This window comes from Hyla sarda, chromosome 5 (genome assembly GCF_029499605.1).
Source record: "Hyla sarda isolate aHylSar1 chromosome 5, aHylSar1.hap1, whole genome shotgun sequence".
NCBI lineage: Eukaryota > Metazoa > Chordata > Amphibia > Anura > Hylidae > Hyla > Hyla sarda.
In genome coordinates, this window is record NC_079193.1 from 283,560,836 (window position 1) to 283,583,603 (window position 22,768).

The 22,768-nt window shown below is 43.4% G+C and overlaps 1 long non-coding RNA gene across 1 annotated transcript; it reads right to left on the reverse strand.

The window, feature by feature from the left end:
* Positions 1 to 8,292: 8,292 nt before the first annotated feature.
* LOC130274058 (uncharacterized) lies at positions 8,293 to 16,184 on the reverse strand. Its single transcript, XR_008844225.1, has 3 exons — positions 16,049 to 16,184; positions 11,418 to 11,562; positions 8,293 to 9,189 (listed from the first exon to the last, which is right to left on the reverse strand). It is a non-coding gene; the product is annotated as an uncharacterized LOC130274058 (long non-coding RNA).
* Positions 16,185 to 22,768: the final 6,584 nt, after the last annotated feature.

Below are 22,768 nucleotides of genomic sequence, written 5' to 3' on the forward strand. Positions count from 1 at the left end.
GGAAAATTACTAAAGAAAGAATTGTTTCAAAAATAGAAATGTTATTAAATGTATCAATGTATCCATTAACACAATGCAAATTGAATGAACAGATGAAAAATCTAAATCAAATCAATATCTAGTGTGACCATCCTTTGCCTTCAGCAAAGCATCTTCTAGATACACTTGCACATAGTCAGGGACTTTGTAGGATTATAGTAAACTGTATGATTAACCAGGTGATAATCATTTTCATTTTCATATGTAGGTTGAAACACAGTCATTAACTGAAACAGAAACAGCTGTAAAGGAGGCTCAAATTGGGTGAGGAACAGCCAAACTCTGATACAAATATGAGCTTATAGAAGACAGTGTCATGTCATTGGTCATACATCATGGTAAAACTGAGTACAGCAAAAAGACACATGGTAGTATCAAAGCAGACTGGGGTTTCAAGATGTGCTGTTGAAGCTATTTTTAGGCATCAGTGTGCAGTGATGAAGCAAATAAAAAAAATTGCAACGTTGAGAACCGTAGATGCAGTGGTTGGCAAAGGAAATGCAGCAAATCAAAGACACATCATGACATTAGCTCTGAAATCTCAAAATCCAGTGGGACTCGGGTACACTAATTTACTGTTCAGACAAGTTTGGCCAAAAGTGGTATTTTTATGGAAGAATTGTGAACAAAAGCCATACATTCAACATGGAAATTAGGCCAAGCAGACTCAATTATGCACAAAAACATAGGAACTGGGGTGCAGAAAATGGCAGCTTATCCTCTGGACTGATAAGTAAAATATTTGGCTGTAACAAGTGGCTGGAGAACAAAACAATAACAAGTGTTTGTAGGCAACAGTGAGATTCCTTGCAAGTTTAGGGCTGCCGCACAGCAAATGGAGTTGGGGGTTTGGTCAGTACGAATAGTGTTCTAAATGCTGAGAAACACAGGCAGATACATATCCATCATGCAATAACATCAGGGAGATATTTGATTGGCTTTTATTTATTCTGCAGCAGGACAACCATCTCAGACATACAGCCAACATGATTATGAACTATCTACAGTGTAATGAAGAAGGGATGCTATGGCCTCCACAGAGCCCTGATCCCTACATCCTATCTGGGATTACTAGAAGAGGAAAAAACTAGAAGAGGAAACATTTGAGCAAGCCTATATCCACAGAAGATGTGGGGGTTATTTCTAAGAGATGTTTGTAACATCCTCCCTGCCAAATGCCTTCAAAAACTTTGTGCAAGTATACCTAGAAGAATTGATGCTGTTTTGAAGGCAAAGGATGGTCACACCAAATATTCATTAGATTTGGATTTCTCTTTAAAAGTTAAATTGTGTGGAAAAATAGATAAATTAGAGAAGGAGACAGACATTTAGCTCATTGATTCCGTAGCCTAACAATAGTATTTGTAACTGGCAGACACTGTAGCATAGGCATCTGTGGCTGGCACACCGTTGTGTTCTTGGCACACGCTATGATCAAGGCATCTGTAACTAGCAGACACCAGCAGAATTTGTGGATGTTAGACACTGTTGTGGAGACATCTGAGGCTGGCAGATTCTCTGGAACATGAACATTACACACTTTTCATATGCTTTCTGATAAGGGAAAGATTGCATTCTTGTATAAAGATTCTTTTGCAATCTACTCAATTACTTCCCATACATAGTCTTATTTTTGGCCTGATTCTTAGTGCTGAACCACCAGTCTAGTGTTTTGATTTTCTAACACAAGAAAAAGCAAAGCATGCCAGCTCCATAACACATTCAAATTGATATAAAAAAGATGAGTTATATGATACTTTAACTTTGCTGCCGTTGTAGATCATGTTTCATTGCTCTTCTTTTTCTACAATAGCTTGTTGGCATTGAAGAGTAATAAACAAATATTGTTCTGCCACCTTGTTGCACTGCAGATATGGCCTCTAACACCTTGGAGAATCTACTACAGTGAGAGATGTCTTTTCTGATGGACTGTTGCATGTTGTCACTTAATTAACCATGGCTCCAGTTGTACTGAAAATAAGGAACAGATATGACCTTTGGCAATGTGCAATATATTTTTGAGAAAGAACAGTATTGCAGCTTCATATTTCTGTGGAGGTGAAATTCGTCTTGAGCTGTACATGCTTTTTCAGTGAGACAATCAGCTGAACCACTCCGGAATGTCCCAGGAGAGTAAAACAGGACACTTCCCAATAGACTTGTTTGTTCATTAACATACTAAATACATCTCCACCACTAACATCTGCATTTCATAAAGTCATTCAGATTATTTCCCACCAGTTTGTGTAGGAAATGTTAGCCTATTTTTTTAAACAGACAACACACATGGAGAGTAATGAAAATGTATTCCCACCGCGGTCTGGGAAAAGGTCCTACATATTGGAGGAGTCTATATCAATGTACATCACGCACAGGAATAGACATCAACAAGCTAACAAAAATACTCTGTTAAATCTTACTAGTTCACAGATTGGCTGAGCTGATATATTACTGAATTAAATAGGTAAAGTTCTTTTGATCCATATTTTGACTTTTGTTCTGAAAACTTTTCCAAGGTGGCAGATGATCCAATTCATAATTTGAGATATTTATCTTTACTCAATTCTCTGTTTATATATATATTTTTTAAGTTTTGTTAAAATATATATTTCTTGTGCATAAATAACTTTCATGAGTGTATATAAAACTTATTTCTTATGAGTTGGAATTGGCATTTTGTCACTGTTCAGCTGCCTGTAGTACTCCTTTCCCTGGATGCAGGATTCTACATGTGATGATGCATTGCTACTATATGTACGGTCTCCCATGACCCTATTTCTGCAGTATTCTCCACTAGAATCCCTGAGGAGCTATCTGTACTCACACGGATTAGCGAAACGCGTTGGATTAATGCAATCTTTGTGAAATGTATATGTATATCTCTATCTATGCAACACATACAATTGTGGGTTTTTAAACGTGAATACTATTACATACCCTTGGCTACCTTCCTCGGGTCCTGATATTGTATTATATTTACCACATGTATGTTTAACCTCTAAACACCTTTAATGCGTTATATCTAAGATAAAATACTGTATATTGGATCTTATGGGCTAATAGCCTTGCTCAACTGCTTTTTGGCGACGCAGAAATATTGTTTCATTATCCCCCCTGTAGCCTAGGGCCACTAGGAGGTTCCAGTGTAGGTCCAGGTCATTAGGACAGGGGACCTACAGTATCGCCAGGCAGGGCTACTAGATAGGGACACACCAGTCACGCCTCACTTATGCTCAATCCAATGTATACTATCTAATTTTGTGTATGTAAATAATACTGGCCCACACCAGTCGCTACACGATTACAGTGTTGTACTTTAATTAATAAATATATTGCATATGAAATATGTTGTTCTTGATTTTTGTGATGTTGCATTAACATATTTCCTCCTACCACAGACGAGTAACGTCTACACAAGTTACGTCTATGCACCCCTGGATGCAGGATGTCTGTAAATATTTAGAAACCAATCCATTCATTAAAAATATTTGTATTATTTAATGTCAAAGGAAAATATGAAAAGGGAACAGATTCAGTTTTCCATTCTTGCCTTCTCTTCCACATATAGACTTACAAACTAAAGATAATAATGCAAGGGTGGTTACCTATACTATATTATGATAAGGATCTAGGCAAACTATGGGAATCAGGCTGCACATTTGTTGGAAAGAAAGTTAGATCCTTGGGCAGCATGCTGTTGCCAAATCTGTATATTTGAGAATTGTCGAGACCAAACTGTCTATTGAACATGGAAGCACTAAGTGTGTTATGACCAGCTGTAACCTAGGTAGAAAAATTTTAATATGAGATACATGATACAGATATGTATATGTACCTGGCCACTACTTAGTGGTAAAGAAGAAGGCAACAGTGTAGACTGGGCCATCAGGATACTACAGTGGCAGAAAACGGGCTGTGTAAGTATAATTGTCTATTATTTTCCCTCTAGCTCGGGCCACATATTAAAATGCTCCTGGCTGGACAACACCTTTTAAGCTTTATTCACTCTTGATAAACATTTGTTCCCCCGACAAATGATGGCACCGACATACGATCATTTCAACATACGATGGCCTCTCAGAGGCCATCGTATTTTGAAGGCAGCATCAACATATGATGCTTCTGTGTGTCAGCTGCCGCCAGATAGCCATTTAATGTGCCCCATGTGCCCCCCTGATCTATATTTACATGTACCCGCCACTCCGGCCCGTCATTTCGCCGTTCCTCTGCTGTCGCTGCCCTGTGCCGTCGCTCTCTGTCACTGCCATCATGTCGTCCTATAGGGGCGGCATAAGTGACGATGTGATGGAGGCGACGGAGAGCGACGGGGCAGGACAGCGGCGATGTAGTGATACGGCAGCAGAGGAGCGGCGAACTGACGGGCCGGAGCAGCAGGGACACGTGAGTATAATCTATTACACGAATTCATCAACATACAATGGTTTCAACAAACGATGGTCTGCCTGGAACCAATTACCATGGTATGTTAAGGGACCACTGTACTGTAGTGGTGTTTTTTTTTGTGATGGGCAATCAGTGCTAAATATATATAGCGGCACTCCAAAAATATACAAAAAAACAAAAAACAAAAACTGTGTCTTTTATTCACACATCAGGTACATTGCAATGTTTCAGCCTCGCCATGATGCCTTTCTCAAGCAATTCAATAGTGTTACATCACTTCCTTATATATGCTAATCATCAGTGACATCACATGGCTTCATTTACATCAATTAAATAAAAGCATGCAAATATTTACAATGTTTCACATGAAAGTGCATCAATAAAATATCCAATTCTTATCTTGTCAAGTGTATTCTCACTGTCACGATTCGGCTTACGGGTTGTGGATCCGCTGTGTCAGCGAGGGATTGGCGTGGACCGTGCTAGTGGACCGGTTCTAAGAGGCTACTGGTTTTCACCAGAGCCCGCCGCAAAGCGGGATGGTCTTGCTGCGGCAGTAGCAACCAGGTCGTATCCACTAGCAACGGCTCAACCTCACTGACTGCTGAGAAGGCGTGGGACAGAAGGACAAGGCAGAGGCAAGGTCAGACGTAGCAGAAGGTCGGGGGCAGGCGGCAAGGTTCGTAGTCAGGATGGATAGCAGAAGTTCAGGTACACAGGCTTTGGACACACTAAACGCTTTCACTGGCACAAGGCAACAAGATCCGGCAAGGGAGTGCATGGGAGGAGATCAGATATAGCCAGGGAGCAGGTGGAAGCCAATTAAGCTAATTGGGCCAGGCACCAATCATTGGTGCACTGGCCCTTTAAGTCTCAGAGAGCTGGCGCGCGCGCGCCCTAGAGAGCGGAGCCGCGCGCGCCAGCACATGACAGCAGGGGACCGGGACGGGTAAGTGACCTGGGATGCGATTCGCGAGCGGGCGCGTCCCGCTGTGCGAATCGCATCCCCGACGGCCATGACAGTGCAGCGCTCCCGGTCAGCGGGACTGACCGGGGAGCTGCAGGGAGAAAGACGCCGTGAGCGCTCCGGGGAGGAGCGGGGACCCGGAGCGCTAGGCGTAACAGTACCCCCCCCCTTAGGTCTCCCCTTTTTTTTGTCCGGTGACTGCCTCCCCTGGGATGAGGACACCGGGAAAGAATGGATGGTTTCCTCAATGGCAGGCAGTACAGCAGGAGTAGGAATGGGGAGGGAGGGCAGAGGGTGAAGCTTGGCACGGGGCAGGGAGACACAAGGACGGGAGCCATGAGGAGGCACAGAGGCTTGCCTGACGGGACTGGGAGGGGGGGAGAGGCACTTCCTGTGGCAGGCAGAGTCCCAGTACTTGATCTCCCCGGTGGTCCAATCAAGGGTGGGCGAATGAAGCCGGAGCCATGGCAGACCGAGGAGGACCTCAGAGGTACAGCCGGGGAGAACGAAGAGCTCAATCCTCTCGAGGTGGGGTCCAATAGACATGAGGAGGGGTTCTGTGCGGTAACGCACGGTGCAGTCCAATCTGGCTCCGTTGACCGCGGAAATGTAGAGCGGCTTGACGAGACGGGTCACCGGGATGCTGAATTTATTCACAAAGGACTCCAATATAAAATTTCCAGAGGCACCAGAGTCCAAGCAGGCCACGGCTGAGAGGGAGGAGTTGGCTGAAGAAGAGATCCGCACGGGCACCGTGAGACGTGGAGAAGCAGACTTAGAGCCAAGAGACGCCACACTCACGTGAGCTGGGTGCGTGCGTGCGTTTCCCAGGCGTGGAGGACGGATAGGGCAATCCACCAAGAAATGCTCGGTACTGGCACAGTACAGACAGAGATTTTCTTCTCTACGGCGATTCCTTTCTTCCTGGGTCAGGCGAGACCGATCCACTTGCATGGCCTCCTCGGCGGGAGGCCCAGGCGTAGACTGCAAAGGATGCTGTGGGAGAGGTGCCCAGAGATCTAAGTCTTTTTCCTGGCGGAGCTCTTGGTGTCGCTCAGAAAAACGCATGTCAATGCGGGTAGCCAAATGGATGAGTTCTTGGAGGTTGGGAGGAATCTCTCGTGCGGCCAGCACATCCTTGATGCGACTGGATAGGCCTTTTTTAAAGGTCGCGCAGAGAGCCTCGTTATTCCATGATAACTCGGAAGCAAGAGTACGAAATTGGATGGCGTACTCGCCCACTGAAGAATTACCCTGGACCAGGTTCAACAGGGCAGTCCCGGCAGAAGAAGCTCGGGCTGGCTCCTCGAAGACACTCCGGAGTTCAGCGAAGAAGGCCTGGACTGTGGCTGTGGCAGGATCATTGTGGTCCCAGAGCGGTGTGGCCCAAGACAAGGCCTTTCCTGAAAGAAGGCTTACTACGAACGCCACCTTAGACCGTTCTGAAGGAAACAAGTCCGACAACATCTCCATATGCAGGGAACACTGAGACAAAAATCCACGGCAGAGTTTAGAGTCCCCATCAAATTTGTCCGGCAGGGACAAGCGGAGGTTAGGAGCGGCCACTCGCTGCGGAGGAGGTGCAGGAGCTGGCGGAGGAGATGGTTGCTGCTGTAGCAGAGGCAGAAGTTGCTGTAACATGGCGGTCAACTGCGACAGCTGCTGTCCTTGTTGGGCAATCTGCTGCGATTGCTGAGCGACCACCGTGGGAAGATCAGCGAGACTTGGCAGCGGCACCTCAGCGGGATCCATGGCCGGATCTACTGTCACGATTCGGCTTACGGGTTGTGGATCCGCTGTGTCAGCGAGGGATTGGCGTGGACCGTGCTAGTGGACCGGTTCTAAGAGGCTACTGGTTTTCACCAGAGCCCGCCGCAAAGCGGGATGGTCTTGCTGCGGCAGTAGCAACCAGGTCGTATCCACTAGCAACGGCTCAACCTCACTGACTGCTGAGAAGGCGTGGGACAGAAGGACAAGGCAGAGGCAAGGTCAGACGTAGCAGAAGGTCGGGGGCAGGCGGCAAGGTTCGTAGTCAGGATGGATAGCAGAAGTTCAGGTACACAGGCTTTGGACACACTAAACGCTTTCACTGGCACAAGGCAACAAGATCCGGCAAGGGAGTGCATGGGAGGAGATCAGATATAGCCAGGGAGCAGGTGGAAGCCAATTAAGCTAATTGGGCCAGGCACCAATCATTGGTGCACTGGCCCTTTAAGTCTCAGAGAGCTGGCGCGCGCGCGCCCTAGAGAGCGGAGCCGCGCGCGCCAGCACATGACAGCAGGGGACCGGGACGGGTAAGTGACCTGGGATGCGATTCGCGAGCGGGCGCGTCCCGCTGTGCGAATCGCATCCCCGACGGCCATGACAGTGCAGCGCTCCCGGTCAGCGGGACTGACCGGGGAGCTGCAGGGAGAAAGACGCCGTGAGCGCTCCGGGGAGGAGCGGGGACCCGGAGCGCTAGGCGTAACACTCACATCGTGTATTCTGATCTTCTTATTAACTAACATAAAGCATTAGATCAAATATACAGTTGTGTCTACATATCCAAAAGTAGGTGGCCCCTCACCTCCGTGTCCATGTGTTCAAACTCTGATTAGCTGTTCCACCATCTAGTCTGTCGTTTGTAAACATTGACAGAGTGCAAGTCCGGAAGAGCGCTCGACCTCCAGAGCACTCCTCCCAGTCTGACATCACCTCGCGTCCAGGCTGCTGTAAGCTTCCAGCGCATGCGCATTCACTGGTCGTTACCTTCAGCCATCATATTTCTTAAGGGCAGGTAGAACAACCAGTGGGCATGCGTAATCGCGCTCTCAATGTCTTGGTAGCCATCTTAATTAGTGGAAAACATGCCCACAGTGTGTTCTACGTGTCACCATAGTACACAAAGATAGAAGGTCCCAAAACAGTAGTCAGACTCACAACATAGTCATCATCACTTCCACTTACCGTATGTTACTGGATATGTGAGATAAGAGCAAATGAGTACCTAAGTGGCTACCTAGGAGCCTCATGCCAGTCTGACCAGTCCCTACGGAAATTAACATAAAGAGGAATTATAGATGGAGCTTAACATGACTGGATGGTATCCCATGAATCTATCACCATTATTTAACATGCATACATACACACCAATACTGTTATCCTCGTCAGTACATGATATATAATCATATACAGCCCGAACATGTGTGTGTCCTAAATTGTTATATACTATTCGTACCCTGTTCGTCCATGTGGAGACTTAACTCCCCAGGCCTGTCCATGTGGGTTTTTGGTTCTATGTATAGGTAGTGAGTACAGCGAGCCTACTCCAGGCTTTACCACTCCACATCTACCCAATAACTTATATTACACACACTCATGTTGAGATCCCTGGTCCACAGAGATCGTACTAAGGACCAGGATTGACCACACATTCATAGGTCCCATGCATTCCACATCATGCCAGTATAAAATACTAATTATCCAGCCCCATCATATCAGCATAAGACACTAGTTCTACACCGACTGGTCTTAAAGGTTGGAGAGCCCCAGGAAAAGCCAACCTACTCGCACCAACATCCACACAAACCTCCAAATAACAAATGTTGTGGGCAATGAGACATTTATTTGAGCTCAGACAATACAGTATGGGACCCAATCATGTATGTGTCATCTTATAATTATTCCTTTACTCTGGATGCTTGTGAAGTCTTTTCAGGTAATTTTTTTTTCCGACCACGTGACGTATGGAACATGCAATCTCAGGTGTCATGGTGTTCCCAAGATGGACCCCATGTGCACTGAAAATCAACAAATATATACAATTAAAACCCATATAGTAACATAAGGTCTATATACAGAGTAGCTAACGTGGGCAGTCAACTGAGTAAGATCCAGAGTTTATGTCACCTTCAATAAAATTTGCAGAACATTAAGGGTTTCAAAAAATAAATAAAAATATTAAGACCCATAGGGTGAAGTGACCTCTACTTTTTGATCCAAAATAGTTCTCTCTTTTTCAAAATATCTATCCTATCTCCTCCTTTACATGTCTGTGGGATATGGTCAATGATCATTAATTTAAACTGGTCAACAGTATGATTCATCTCCCTGAAATGTCTAGGGACAGGTAATTCTATCTTACCAGGGCTGATAGAAGATTTGTGATTATTAAGTCTGATTCTGAATTCTGTTGTGGTTTCACCTATATAAATGAGTAAACAAGGACAAACTAAAACATAAATAACAAACTCAGACTTACAAGTCACATGATGGTGTATTTTGCATTGGATGTTCAAGCTAGGGTGGTTGAAAGTGTTTCCTTTAATCATAAAGTTTGAAATTATCACACTGCATACAGGGGAAACACCCTGGTTTCAGTTGTGTGGATAAACTCATTCTGTCTGTGAGGACATCTGTCCTCACCAGCTTGTCCCTAAAATTGGGAGATCTCCTATAGGCTAACATAGGGGTGACGTCAATTCAGGTATTTGATCAAATGAATTAGAAATAATATTCCAATGTTTTCGAATACTGTGCCCAATTTTGTTGCTAAAAGGGGTGAACAATGACACAAAGGGTATGCATGCCTGTTTGGGTCTTGCAATCCTAGGTGTCAAAGTATCTTCAAGACTAATTTGTTTGACTCTGTCTATGTGATGTTCAACCAACTCTTTAGGGTAACCCCTATGAACAAATTTCTTCCCCATCTTCTCTAATCTATCTATCAGGATCATCCACAATCCTTTTCACTCTGTGGAGTTGGCTATACGGAAGAGATTTGACCCATATTTCTGGGATGTGAACTATCAAACATCAATAAATTGTTTCTATCTGTAGGTTTGACAAATGGGTCTATGTTGAAAACAACACTCTCAGAACAGATCTAAGTGTCTAGGAATTTAATGCCCGTTCTAGAGGACACCATAGTAAATTTGATGTCCTCATCAATGTCATTCAATTCCAAAAATAATTTTTTAAAGGGGTACTAAGACATCTTATCCCCTATCAAAGGGGACCCCCGTGATCTTTCACGCAGCACCCCGTTACCATCTGCCCCTGGAGCATGTTCGCTCCGGGTCTGATGACTGACGATCACGGGGCCGGAGTATTGTGACGTTGCGGCTCCGCCCCCCTGTGACGTCACGCTCTGCCCCCTCAATGCAAGCCTATGGGAGGGGGCGTGACAGCTGGAAACCAAAACTGAGTCATCTGGAAAGTGAACATCTTTCAATTTGAGTAGGAAATCGGATGTATCCCTAATGTAGGATTTTGTGTTGACTGCATATTGGCAAATTAATTTTTCAACATAAATAGCTGAAGGACTCAAGATGGAGTCACGCCCTGACACAATGGGCCTGCCTGGTGGTTTTTGTGCATTTTTGTGTATTTTGGATAACATGTAAATCATTGGAGTTTTAGGATTTTTAGCTAACAAATAATCATGTAGATCTGTATCTATAATATCCATTGCTAATGCATTATCCACCGGAATTTTTAACCTTCATTCTACCATTGATTTAGGGTCCTGTTTGACACATTTGTATATATCCGCGTCTTTCATTTGTCGGTAAACCTCCTCAGGGTACATGGACTTATCCATGATGACAACCGCCGAGCCTTTGTCGGCTGGGTTTGATGGTAATGTTATCATCATGGATAATACCCTGCAACACTCTATATTCAGACTTTGACGGATTACAGTGGATCCGGATCCTTAGATCCATTTCATTTTCCCTCAAAATATTAATATCCTTTTCTACCAATGGCTTCAGAGTTTAGAGGCGGCATGAATTTGCTTTTGTTGTACAAACCCATGTCTCTCAGGTGTAATTCACCAATATGTTCATCAACACGTTTGACCTCTTTATCAGCACTGAATGAAAACCACACTTTCAATTTAATACTCCTAATAAAGGAAGAAAAATCAGCATGTAACTGCAACCAATCAATTCTTGGGGCAAAATGAAAGACCATGATTAAGGATTTTGCATTCACATTCAGAAAAAGTACGAGATGAGATATTTACCACCAAATTCTGTATATCACTCTGTCCATCTATTTGTTGGATACTGTCCGGTTGCCTTTGTTCCGGGTCGTAGGAATTTTCCTTCCTCCTTCTACGCCCGTTCCTGATCCATCTCCTCCTCCTGTCGGTGATTCCACTTTGTTTCCTCCCAAAAAAATCAGTGTTAGTCACTTTATCAGCTATTCTCCCTTTAGGATGCTGTGTTTTCGATCCCCCTTTCTTTCTATCTTGATTCTCATGGTTTTGCCAATTGTAGACCTGTCCACTTTTATAATCCTCTGTGTCACGATGCAGTTTTTGAGGAGGGCGTATCCATACGCCCTCCGTATTTCCGATCTCCGCCGGGCGGTGATTGGACCGGGATGACTGCTGATATCTATCAGCAGGCATCCCGTGGCAATGCCTTGGGGGGGTCAATTCCGACCTGCGATTTGTGGCGATCCGGACCAATCCGGGCCGATTGCCCAGAAAATAAGAATGATCGGAGCTGTCAGAGACAGCTCTGACCATCCTAAAGGATAGGAGCGAGGTGGTAGTATTGCCACCTCCTCCTATCCCCTGCCATTGGTCGGTCAGGCTGACGACCAATGGCAGTTGGGGGCGGGAGGGTTAGAGTTCATTTCCCCCACTCTGCCCACCGATCGAAGTCGGGGCAGAGGGGGAGGGAACACGGGTGGCGAGGTGGGGAACATGGCCCGACTTACCGGACCGGCGGAGGCGGCATCTTGTACCAGCGGCAGCATCAACAGACCAGCAGGAGTGCGGCCAGAAAGTGCGGCGTGGAGAAGGCTGCAGCGAAGATCGCGGTAAGTGATCTTCACTGTGGCCTTCTAAAAGCTACAAAACTACATCTCTCAGCATGCCCGCACAGCCAAAGGCTGTGTGGGCATGCTGGGAGTTGTAGTTTTGCAACATCTGGAGGGTCACAGTTTGGAGACCATTGTGTAGTGGTCTCTAAACTGTGATCCTCCAGATGTTGCAAAACTACAACTTTCAGCATGCACTGACTGTCTGGGCATGCTGGGAGTTGTAGTTTTGCAACATGTGAAGCGGCACATTTTGGAGACCACTATAAGGTGGTCTCCAAACTGTAGCCCTCCAGATGTTGCAAAACTACAATTCCCACCATGCCCAGACAGTCAGGGATGCTGGGCGTGTAGTTCTGCAATATCTGTCCCTTCAGATGTTGCAGAACTACAACTCCCAGCATGCCTGGACAGTCTGGGCATGCTTGGAGTTGTACTTTTGCAACATCTGGAGGGCTACAGTTTGGAGACCACTTTTTAGCGGTCTCCAAACTGTTCTTCCCCAGTTGTTGCATAACTACAACTCCTAGCATAGCCAGACTGTCCAGGCATGCTGGGAGTTGTAATTCTGCAACATCTGAAGGGCCAGATATTGCAGAACTACACGCCCAGCATCCCTAACTGTCTGGGCATGCTGGGAATTGTAGTTTTGCAACAGCTGTAGGCACACTGGTTGGGAAACACAGAGCTAGAGTCTGTTTCCTAACTCAGTGATTCCAACCCGTGTGCCTCCAGCTGTTGCAAAACTACAACTCCCAGAATGCACTGACAGACTGTAAATGCTGGGAGCTGTAATTTTGCAACAGCTGGAGGCACACGGGTCAGAATTACTGGGCTAAAGTCTGTTTTCTAACTCAGCGGTTCTCCAACAGTGTGCCTACTGCTGTTGAAAACCTACAACTACCAGCATGTACGGTCTGTCAGTGCATTCTGGGAGTTGTAGTTTTGCCACAGCTGAAGGTTTGGGGCACCCCCCCATGTGAATGTACAGGGTACATTCATATGGGCGGGTCTACAGTGGGTTTCCTTCTACAAGTTTGAGCTGCGGCAAATTTTCCGCTGCAGCTCAAACTCTCAGCGGAAAACTTACTGTGAACCCCGCCTGTGTGAATGTACCCTAAAAACACTACACTACACTAACAAATAATAAAAAATAAAACACTACATATACACCCCCTTACACGTCCCCCCCAATAAAAATGAAAAACGTCTCCTACAGCAGTGTTTCCTAAACGGAGCCTCCAGCTGTTGCAAAACCACAACTTCCAGTATTGCCAGAAAGCCATAGACTGTCCTGGCAGGCTGGGAGTCTTGCAACAGCTGGAGGCACCCTGTTTGGGAAACACTGCTGTAGGGTTTTGGTGAAGACAAGCCCCATCATTGTAACCAGGTCAGCCCCTATTGCAAATTCCTTATTTAGGCCTCAAATGGGCATGGCGCTCTCTCACTTCAGAGCCCTGTTGTATTTCAAGGAAACCGTTTAGTGCCACATATGGAGTATTTCCGTACTTGTGAGAAATTGCATTTCAAATTTTGTGTCAGTTTTTCTCCTTTTACCCCTTATGAAAAGGTAAAGTTGGGGGCTACACCAGCATGTTTGTGTAAAAAAATAAAATTTTTACACTAACATGCTGGTGTTGCCCCATACTTTTCATTTTCACAAGAGGTAAAAGGAGAAAAAGACCCCCAAAATTTCTAACGCAATTTCTACTGAGAATGGAAATACCCCATATGTGGGGCGTAAAATGCTCTGCAGGCACACAAGAAGGCTCAGGAGTGAGAGAGCGCCATGTACATTTGAAGCCTAAATTGGTGATTTGCAAAGGGGTGGCTGATCGTTACAGCGGTTCTGACATGAACGCTAAAAAAAAAAAAAACATTTTGGAAAATACACCCCTCACGGAACGTAACAAGGGGTATAGTGAGCCTTAACAACCCACAGGTCTTTGACAAATTTTCGTTAAAGTTGGACATGAAAATAAAAAATTAGTTTTTTCCCCCTGAAATGCTGGTGTTACCCCAAATTTTTCATTTTCACAAGGGGTAATAGGAAAAAGACCCCCAAAATTTGTAACCCCATTTCTTCTGAGTATATAAATACCCCATATGTGGATGTAAAGTGCTTTGCGGGCGAACTACAATGCTCAGAAGAGAAGGGGCGCCATTGGGCTTTTTGAGAGAGAATTAGGCTGGAATTGAAGGCTATGTGTGTTTACAAAGCCCCCATGGTGCCAGAACAGTGGACCCCCTCCACATGTGAATCCATTTTGGAAACTACACCCCTCACAGATTGTAACAAGGGGTGCAGTGAGCATTTCCGCCCCACAGGTGTCTGACAGATTTTTTGAACAGTCGTCTGTAAAAATGAAAAATGTAATTTTTCAAGTGCACAGCCCACTGTTCCAAAGATCTGTGAAATGCCAGCGGGGTGTAAATGTTCACTGCATCCCTTATTAAATTCTGTGAGGGGTGTAGTTTCCAAATTGGAATGCCATGTGTTTTTTTTTTTTACTGTTCTGGCATCATGGGGGCTTCCTAAATGTGACATGCCCCCAAAAACCATTTCAGTAAAATTCGCTCTCCAAAAGCCCAATGTTGCTCCTTCCCTTCTGAGCCCTCTAGTGCACCCACAGATCACTTTACATGCACATATGAGGTATTTCCTTACTCAAGAAAAATGGGGGTTCTAATTTTCTCCTATTACTCATTGTGAAAATGAAAAGTTTGGGGTAACACCAGCATTTTAGTGTTAAAAATAAAATTTTTCATTTTCACGTCCCACTTTAACGAAAGTTCGTCAATCACCTGTGGGGTGTTAAGGCTCACTGTACCCCTTGTTACGTTCCTTGAGGGGTGTAGTTTCCAAAATAGCATGCCATGTGTTTTCTTGTTTTTGCTGTTCTGGCACCATAGGGGCTTCCTTAATGCGACATGCCCCCCAAAAACCATTTCAGAAAAACTCACTCTCCAAAATCCCATTGTCGCTCCTTCCCTTCTGAGCCCTCTACTGCGCTCGCCGAGCACTTCACATCCACATATGAGGTATTTCCTTACTCGAGAGAAATTGGGTTACAAATTTTGTGGGCTTTTTCTCCTATTACCCCTTGTAAAAAATCGAAAACTGGGTCTACAAGAACATGCGAGTGTAAAAAAGATTTTGAATTTTCTCCCTTCACTTTGCTGCTATTCCTGTGAAACACCTAAAGGGTTAAACTTTCTGAATATCATTTTGAATACTTTGAGGGGGCAGTTTTTATAATGGGGTCATTTATGGGGTATTTCTAATATGAATACCCTTCAAATCCACTTCAAAACTGAACTGGTCCCTGAAAAATTCCGATTTTGAAAATTTTTTGAAAAATTTGAAAATTGCTGCTGAAGTTTGAAGCCCTCTGGTGTCTTCCAAAAGTAAGAACATGTCAACTTTATGATGCAAACATAAAGTAGACATGTTGTATATGTGAATCAATATATCATTTATTTGGAATGTCTATTTTCCTTACAAGCAGAAAGCTTCAAAGTTAGAAAAATGCTACATTTTCTTTTCACCAAGAAATGATGCAAGTATCGACAAAAATTTATCACTACCATGAAGAAGAATATGTCACGAAAAAACAATCTCGGAATCAGAATGAAAAAGTAAAAGCATCCCAGAGTTATTAATGCTTAAAGTGACAGTGGTCAGAATTGCAAAAAATGCTCCCGCCCTTAGGGTTATAATGGGCTCTGTCCCCAAGGGGTTAAAGGTTATTTCAATATCATTTTTTCTTCAGCCTTCAAGCCCATGATGCCAGGTTATAATTTTATGTAATATGCTTCTATTACCTATATGCGCTGCTTTGCCCCTTTTCATGCACAGGACCCAGAATGCTTTTGTGCAAGTCTATTTTATTTACTGTTGTCTTTGACCTTTCCCTAGCATACTGCTAGAGACAATGGGGGAGATTCATCAAAACCTGTGCAAAGGAAAAGTTGCCCAGTTGCCCATAGCAACCAATCAGATTGCTTCTTTCATTTTGCAGAGGCCTTATTAAAAGTGAAAGAAGCGATCTGATTGGTTGCTATGGGCAACTGTGCATTTTTTCCTCTGGACAGATTTTGATAAATCTCCCCCAATATGTCATAAGTCACATGATCTCCAGGGGAGCATGGCTATACTGCAGTGGATGAACAGTATTACTTCAGAAATCTCATCCAGCCTGCTTCTTCTGCCACACCCCCTAGAGACCATGTGACTAATGACACATTGGCCCTGATTTACTATTGTAAACCCGACCTGTTTTGTCAGGTTGTGCGCCAGAATTTGGCGCAATGCGCTACAAATTGTGTCTTCTCTAGAAGTTGCACCCAAAAAATTAAAAAACCCAACAAATACTCCATTTACGCTGAAAACCCAAAAAAGGGGTGTGGCCACCAGGAAAAGGAGGTGTGATTGCTGAAAAGGGGATGTGTCACCAACATTTTCAAAAAATCCCAACATATTTACTAAGGTTTCCACAGGAAATGTTGTGGATTTGAGCTCTGAAAAAACCCACAGCTCAGAGCAGGTGTAAAAAAAAGCTAAATGTAGGGAAAAGTACAAAACGTAGGGTAAGATTAGTAAATACTGTGGAAAAATACTTGTAGGAGAAAAAAAAACAACACAAAGAAAACTACACTACACCACAGTAAATGAGGGCCATTGTCTCTGTCTGCATGTAATGCTAGGAAAGGTCACTTCAGCACTTCCAGGTATGAATCCTGTGCATGAAAACAGGAGAAAAAAAGTGGTGCACTGAGACTCCCAATTGGTATAAACTTTTGACATGTCTATGTGACATGTGTAAAGTTTTAAAATTACAGGGACACTTTAAATGTTAGTGCTACATGGTCTAATGTTCAACATCAGTGATGAATGTCACCCATTTCAGACAAGATGTAAATACCTTTGTTGTAGGCTTGGAAAAACTCGAGTTCAATATGTTTGTATGCATGTGTGATTTTAAAGGGGTACTCCGGTGCCTCCGCATTGAGGGGCGGAGCGTGATGTCACACGGGGGTGGAGCCATGACGTCACAATACTCCGGCCCCGTGAATAGACTGATGGTAAAGGGCTGCTGCGTGAAAGATCACGGGGGTCCCCAGCGGCGGGACCCCCGCGATCAGGCATCTTATGCCCTTTCCTTTGGATAGGGGATAAGATGTCTTAGCGCCGGAGTACCCCTTTAACAAGGTCTTACGAGTTGTATGTTAGTGTTAATAAATTGTTGGAAGTTAAAATAAAAGGCATGGCAAATGTGGTGCCAATATTTAACCCCTTAACGACCAAGGACGTATATTTACGTCCTTGGCCGGCTCCCTCGATATAACACGGGGTCACGAGGTGACCCCGCCTCATATCGGGTCGGTCCCGGCATGTATCTGATGCCGGGACCCGGGGCTAATAGTGCGCGACAGCAATCACAGTGCCACGCGCTATTAACCCTTCATCAGTGCCGCGCGCTATTAATTCAAAGTTGAACGCCGCGTCTAAAACGAAAGTGAAAGCTGCCCGGCTGCTCAGCGGGGCTGATCGAGACTACCGCAGTGAAAATGCGGTGTCCCGATCAGCTGGGACACGAGTGGAGGTCCTCTTACCTGCCTCCGGCGTGTCCCCTCGGCGATTGATTGCTCCAAGCCTGAGATTCAGGCTTGAGCAATCGACCGACGATAACGCTGATCATTGCAAAGCTATGGCTTTGCAGTGAACAGTGCTGGCAATCAGTTTGTGCAGTGTTATAGGTCCCTATGGGACTATAAAAAATATATCATCAATTACACCGCACGGTCAATGGCGTACGCGCCAAAAAATTCCAAAGTCCAAAATAACGTATTTTTGGTCGCTTTTTATATCATGAAAAAATGAATAAAAAGCGATCAAAAAGTCCGATCAATACAAAAATGGTACAGATAAAATCTTCAGATCACGGCGCAAAAAATTAGCCCTCATACCGCCCAATATGCAGAAAAATAAAAAGTTATAGGAGTCAGAAGATGACAATTTTAAACGTATACATTTTTCTGCATGTAGTTATGATTTTTTACAGAAGTACAACAAAATCCAACCTATATAAATGGGGTATCATTTTAATCGTATGGACCTATAGAATAAAGATAAGGTGTCATTTTTACCGAAAAATGTACTGTGTAGAAACGGAAGCTCCCAAAAGTTACAAAGTGGCGTTTTTTTCTTCAATTTCGTTGCACATTTTTTGTTTCCGTTTCGCCGTAGATTTTTGGGTAAAATGACTGATGTCACTGCAAAGTAGAATTGGTGGCGCAAAAAATAAGCCATCATATGGATTTTTAGGTGCAAAATTGAAAGGGTTATGGTTTTTAAAAGGTGAGGAGGAAAAAACGAAAGTGCAAAAAGGGAAAAACCCGTGGTCCTTAAGGGGTTAAGAAGGGGGTCAAAAGGTGACCATGGGAATTATAGACCTGTTAGTTTAACCTCGGTTGTATGTAAATTGTTTGGGGTTTCCTAAGAGATGCTATTTTGGAATATCTTGATAAAAATAAATGTATGACTCCGTATCAGCATGGATTTATGAGGGATCGATCCTGTCAAACTAACCTGATCAGCTTTTATGAGGAGGTGAGCTCCAGACTGGACCAGGGGCAATCGCTGGATGTGGTATATCTGGATTTTTCCAAAGCATTTGATACGGTTCCACATAAAAGGTTGGTGCATAAAATGAGAAGCTTTGGGCTGGGGGAGAATGTGTGCAAGTGGGTAAGTAACTGGCTCAATGATAGGAAACAGAGGGTGGTTATTAATGGTACTTATTCTGATTGGGTGACTGTTACTAGTGGGGTACCACAGGGGTCCGTCTTGGGTCCTGTTCTATTTAATATATTAATTAATGACCTTGCAGAGGGGTTGAATAGTAAAGTAGCAATCTTTGCAGGCAGATGACACTAAACTCTGCAAAGCGGTAAACACAATAGAGGACAGTGCACTGTTACAAATGGATCTGGATAGGTTGGAGGTTTGGGCTGGGAAGTGGCAGATGAGGTTCAACACTGATAAATGTAAGGTAATGCACATGGGGAAGAAAAATCCGGGCTGGGATTATGTATTAAATGGGAGAACACTTGGGACAACTGACATGGAAAAGGACTTTGGAGTCTTAGTTAACAGTAAATTTAGCTGTAGTAACTAGTGTCGGGCAGCTGCGGCCAAGGATAATAAAATCATGGGGTGCATCAATAGGGGCATAGATGCCCACGACAAGGAAATAATTCTACCGCTGTACAAATCACTAGTCAGACCACACATAGAATACTGTGTACACTACTGGGTACCAGTGTACAAGAAAGATATGGTGGAGCTGGAGAGGGTTCAAAGATGGGCAACCAGAGTAATACGGGGAATGGGAGGACTACTGTAGCCAGAAAGATTATCAGAAATAGGGTTATTTACTTTAGAAAAAAGAAGGATTAGGGGAGACCTAATAACTATGTATAAATATATCAGGGGACAGTACAGAGATCTCTCCCATGATCTGTTTATACCCAGGACTGTATCTATAACAAGGGGGCATCCTCTACGTCTAGAGGAAAGAAGGTTTCTACACCAGCACAGATGGGGGTTCTTTACTGTAAGAGCAGTGAGACTGTGGAATTCTCTCCCGGAGGATGTGGTCATGGTGAACTCTGTAATAGAGTTCAAGAAGGGGCTGGATGCATTTTCGGAGAATAATAACATCGCTGGTTATGTATATTAGATTTATAGGGACAGAACATTGATCCAGGGATTTATTCTGACTGCCATATTTGGAGTCGGGAAGGAATTTTTACCTCTAGTATGAGGGTTTTTTGCCTTCCTCTGGATCAACTCAACTCAATTGGGACTTATTAGGGTTATAGGTTGAAATTGATGGACTCTGGTCTTTTCAACCTTATGAACTATGTTACTATGTTACTATGTTTTAGCATGTAAGAATGCAAGGCGTTGAAGGTGGTAGACCCATGTCCCTTTAAAACTGCATGACAAACACATTAACTTTACAGTCCATCTGATTCACAAGGACTTGGAAATGGAAGTATGAACTGTACCATTTTCATTATATCGAGTAACTATTCAATTTATAGAGGCATAGTTATAACAATGGATACACCATGTAACTCTCCAATGTTTAGAAAAAGCTGGCCAAAATATCTCCCAAATGTAAGCAATACAAATATTGTTATGTGACATTGTAGAAGCATATAAAACCAGTTAGTATCTAATTCCATGATAGGTGACCTTAGCAAAAGTCACTTGTATGAAACATGACCATTTCCATGTGTTTCCTACAAAGATTTGTAAGTGCTCTAAATAAATGATGTTGTATAATAAATAAATGACATATATAGTCAATGTAGTTTTTCTAAAGTTCATTGATCACATTAGTTAAACAAAATTTGTTTGTACCTGAAACTAAAATGTTAGGCATAGTATTGTCATCTGTTCCAATAAAAACAAATATCAATTTCCAAACCACAGAAAGTGATTACATTGACTAAATAATGACAAAACATTGTTTATTTTTGCATTTGATTCAGATTAAGAAAAAAAGTTGGCAAAGGGCAAATCCCACATTGATCAGATTTAATACACTTCCTTGTATCCAGCCCACACATTGTATAGAATTCTTTTGTTCTACTCCTAAAGAACACATTGTTATATTTCATGGCTGCAAGTAACAAAATTAGAGTAAAATGATAAAATACCAAATAATATTTAAATTGTGAAATCATTGTCATGTTCTACTGTATACCACAAATGAATTATTTCTGTATGTCCAAAAATACAAATGACATAAAAAAAATGATGGTGCAGAGGTCATAAATTAATACCTACTAAAGGTTTAATTCACACCACTATTATAGTTCACCTAATGGTTTATTAGAAGAAACTGTTTTTCCATTCTTGTGTTCTATGTTTTTTTTCTTTATTGTTTCTGCTATATACTTTTGTATAAAATAAAAAATAGCAAAATTTCAATACAGATGTAGCCAGAACCAACTATATAGTTGCACCTATTTATAGTCTGTCTGTGAAGAGGATTAAAGGGGTACTCCACCCCTAGACATCTTATCCCCTATCCAAAGGATAGGGGATAAGATGTCAGATCGCGGGGGTCCCGCCACTGGGGACCCCCAGGATCTCGGCTGCCGCACCCACCTGTTGCAGCTTCCGGCAGAGCTGGAGGCTCTCATCCTAACGCCTTCCGACCACGATGACGGGAGATCGTGAAGTCACGACTCCGCCCCCGTGTGACGTCACGTCTCACATCCCGCCCCCTTAATGCAAGTCTATGGGAGGGGGCGTGACGGCTGTCATGCCCCCTCCCATAGACTTGCATTGAGGGGCCTCAGCATTGGGTGCTGAAGCCAAGATCCCGGGGGTCCCAAGTGGCGGACCCCTGCGATCTGACATCTTATCCCCTGTCCTTTGGATAGGGGATAAGATGTCTAGGGGCGGAGTACCCCTTTAACCATGGCCTGTGCTGAATCAATGGTCGATAAGGAGTGTGGGGTATTTTTATCTATGGCATTTTTTCAGAAACAGTTACATTTTTTCCCCTATAGGAGATGTATCAAGACCTGTGCTGAGGAAAAGTTTTCCAGTTGCCCATAGCAACTCATCAGATTGCTTCTTTTATTTTTCAGAGGCCTCATCAAAAACAAAATTAACAATCTTATTGGTTGCTATGGGGAACTGGTTGAATTTTACTGAAAAAACGTTATGATCACAGCATTTATGGATTAGTATAAATGTAATATGTTATAAATGGCGCAACATTATTGCAAGTCAATCAATATCGTAAGTTATGCAACTTTTCAAAAGTTTTGTTTGTGGCAAACAGATTCACCACAAGCAGGCAATGAAATAAACTTTAATAAATGTTTAGCATGCCATGTTCACACGGCAGAATGTCTGTGTGAAATTCGGCATGAATCTTCTGCACATACATTCTGCTGAAGCAGAGTCCCATTGATTTTAATGGTATTCAGCTGTGCTGTCCACATGGCAGAATTCCCGTGCCAGATGTTTCTGCCACAGAAATTCCGATCCCGGTGTCCGCAAAAAGAAAAGACGTGTATTCTTTGTGCAGATTCCGAAAGGAAATGCATTGGCGTCTATGAGATGGTACAGTTCTAAGCGTTCCTGGCTGCGACATGTTCGGGCAGGACTTTGCTGTCAGTGAAATGTCTGCACCAAAATTTTCCGAAACAGTAAATTGTGAAGAAATAGCTTTTGTAAACATTGAAAAATTGAAACAATCATCAAAAAATTTCCCTTTCTGTGAGTTGTAACAGGATTGGTGACAGTGTTTCATAATAGTGAAAACATAGTAAATAATGAAGATGACAGAGCTTTTGTAAATTAGAAAAAATATATAAAAATTAAATTCTTCATTTTTGGGAGTTGCAACAAGATTTGTATCTCAAAATAGTGACAAACCTGTAGACAGTTAAGAAATAGGTTTTGTATGAAAAGCCAACAAAAATTGTGCATTTTTTTGGATCAGGGGTAGT